The sequence below is a fragment of the Lathyrus oleraceus genome, chromosome 7 (assembly GCF_024323335.1).
Source record: "Lathyrus oleraceus cultivar Zhongwan6 chromosome 7, CAAS_Psat_ZW6_1.0, whole genome shotgun sequence".
Classification (NCBI taxonomy): domain Eukaryota; kingdom Viridiplantae; phylum Streptophyta; class Magnoliopsida; order Fabales; family Fabaceae; genus Lathyrus; species Lathyrus oleraceus.
The window spans coordinates 479496976-479500348 of record NC_066585.1 but is presented as its reverse complement, the minus strand read 5'-3'; positions in this window follow the sequence as shown (position 1 = coordinate 479500348).

The following is a 3373-nucleotide window of genomic DNA, read 5'->3' as shown; positions in this document are numbered from 1 at the left end:
CACATTAACGTTTTCACCCGTATATGCATCATCAACATCGACGCCTTCCTCCAACAAAACTCTTAAATTTTATATCAATGGAGTTAAATATAAACCTATGTTGTTCCTTTGTTGTTTTGGACCCGGAATCATCATTGAAAACATAAAATACTACTACAAAAATACATCTACCGTAGCATGTTATTACCTATGTTCTTCAATCAACCGAAAGAATAACTCTAATTTAGGTGCACTCATTTTTTTTATCAAAACCCTTTTCACTACGATCCATACTAATAAATATGGTAATACGTTAAGGATTATAATCTTCAAATCCCAGCACTAATAATTTTACTTTACTTTGTTACAAATCGGGCTTGTCTCTTATAATCTTATATTTATATTAAGATTAAAATACTTTTTACCAAGGTTTAAAACAGAAAAATTTGTGAAATTTACCTACATTTTAACAAAGTTGTTTTTATCAACTATGGTGTAACGTATAACCAATATTTAAGCGATAGTTCTCTCGTTCAGGATAGAACCACTGTCTCTCTCATAAAATAAAACCCTAACATCCCTTTACGCCTTATCCTAATCTCCATGAATGGTTATATACCATTTCTTCACAAAACTCCAACGTATCTTCTTCAATTGTTATGGATCAAGAAAAAGTGTTACACAAAACTCATTTCTTTCACTCCCTCTTCACATTTTAGGTACGTGAGACATTTCCACCTATTATGTTATGAGTTGTGATATTTTTCATGTTGTTGTTTGGATATGTTAATGTTTTTGTTAAGCTATTTCGTATGTTTTTTAAGGTATGTTGTTGTCGATAAAAGTTATATGTTACTGTTGATTAAAGTTGTATGTTGTTGATGATTATTTTTTGTTGATAAAAGTTGTATGTTATTATTAAGGTATGTTGTTGTTAACAAAAGTTATATGTTTTTGTTGATAAATGTTGTATGTTGTTATTGGTAAAAGTTATATGTTATTTTTGATATAAATTGTATGTTGTTGTTAAGGTATGTTGTTGTTGATAAAAGTTGTATATTATTGACGATTCTAGTTTTGTTGATAATAGTTGTGTTATTATTGATGTTTTTGTTATTTTTAATTATATACCTTGTATGTTACAGCTTTTATTATGTTAAATTAACATTAAATAGAAGATGTATTTATAATCTTGTATATGGTTTGAGTGATTTCCCAACCCCTAATTGAATATAAAACCTTTTGAATTGCATTAGATAATAGTAATATGGAAAATTAAGTTATGTTAGAAAATAACTTACATTAATAATTGGTTTACTTGCTTTCTCCAAGCCATTATCCATGTCTTTCTCTTTGACTATTAGAACTTGGTTTATATTTTTCTAGTTCTTCAGTCAACACTTCTTTTTTTACCAATTCATTATTCAATGTTAATACATTGTAGAATGAACAAGTAAAAAACTAAGTGTTTATGGAATAACTACGAACATTAAACCAAACTCTAACACACAAAGAGGGAGATACATATAATGGATTGTACAAAGCTCAAAAATATTGGTTAGTGTAACTTTCTCTTCTAATACAACTAAATTTGTCATATCATTAATTTCTCAATCAAGATGAGACTAGGTAATGCTTTTAGAGTTTTCTTTTGACAAATAGTTTGTCCAAAACTCAATAGTTTCTTCTTTGATGTACCGTTCAAGGATCGAAGCTTCCAGATGGTGATGATTCTTTGTATACCCTTTAATGATCTTCATGTATCCTCTGCCGGATACATGCACCTTAAATAAATTGGACCATAAAATCTAATCTCCCTTACTAGATGGACAACTAAGAGAACCATAATGTGAAAAAATGATGGAGGGAAATACATCTCTAATTGACATAAGACAATTGAAGCCTCATTTAATAACACATCTAAATTTCTAAGATCAATGACTTTAATACATATACCATTGAAGAATAAGCACAATCTGATTATAATTACCCTTGTAATATTTGGTAAAATGCAACGGATAGCCACTTGTAGAAGTTGTTGCATCAAGACATGACAATCATGAGATTTCACGCCAACTAATTTGAGATATTTCATCGAACATGATTATTCATATTTAATGAGTACCCTTGGGGATGTTTGATACCCACAAACAATCACAAAACGTTTTTTTACAGAGTGTAACATGTCGGGGGAAAATATGTTCTAATTCCAGTTTTTTTTATGTCTAACTCTTGTCGTATATCCATAACTACCATATATAGATGGGATTTATTAATATCTTTTTTCTTGTCTTTAATTTTGATAAGTGTTCCAATCAAACCATTACATAAATTTTTCCCCACATGCATCATATCAAGACAATATCTTAAATCGAGGCTAGACAAAAATGGAAATCAAAGAACATCAACCACTTTTTTTAAAATAGTTTTCTCTATAGGACCTTTTTGTTTCTTTCCAAAGAAAATATTAATATATTGTTGTCTTTTATAAACTTCCTTCTTGGTTAATGGCTTTGGAGTGATATCAAACTCCTGCTCTCCATTAAAAGCCTTCCAAAATATTCGGCATGAAAGATTATGTCTTAAAAAAATTTCGATGCCTATGGTAAATAGTCTTTTGTCATTTTTTTAGTTGGTGGGGGTATATACCGTCTTCACATATATGTCACACTTGATATCCCTTAACGATGTATCCAAACAAATGATCATATGCAGGAAAGTAATTGATTATGCAAAACAACATGGAACACATTAACGTTTTCACCCGTATATGCATCATCAACATCGACGCCTTCCTCCAACAAAACTCTTAAATTTTATATCAATGGAGTTAAATATAAACCTATGTTGTTCCTTTGTTGTTTTGGACCCGGAATCATCATTGAAAACATAAAATACTACTACAAAAATACATCTACCGTAGCATGTTATTACCTATGTTCTTCAATCAACCGAAAGAATAACTCTAATTTAGGTGCACTCATTTTTTTTATCAAAACCCTTTTCACTACGATCCATACTAATAAATATGGTAATACGTTAAGGATTATAATCTTCAAATCCCAGCACTAATAATTTTACTTTACTTTGTTACAAATCGGGCTTGTCTCTTATAATCTTATATTTATATTAAGATTAAAATACTTTTTACCAAGGTTTAAAACAGAAAAATTTGTGAAATTTACCTACATTTTAACAAAGTTGTTTTTATCAACTATGGTGTAACGTATAACCAATATTTAAGCGATAGTTCTCTCGTTCAGGATAGAACCACTGTCTCTCTCATAAAATAAAACCCTAACATCCCTTTACGCCTTATCCTAATCTCCATGAATGGTTATATACCATTTCTTCACAAAACTCCAACGTATCTTCTTCAATTGTTATGGATCAA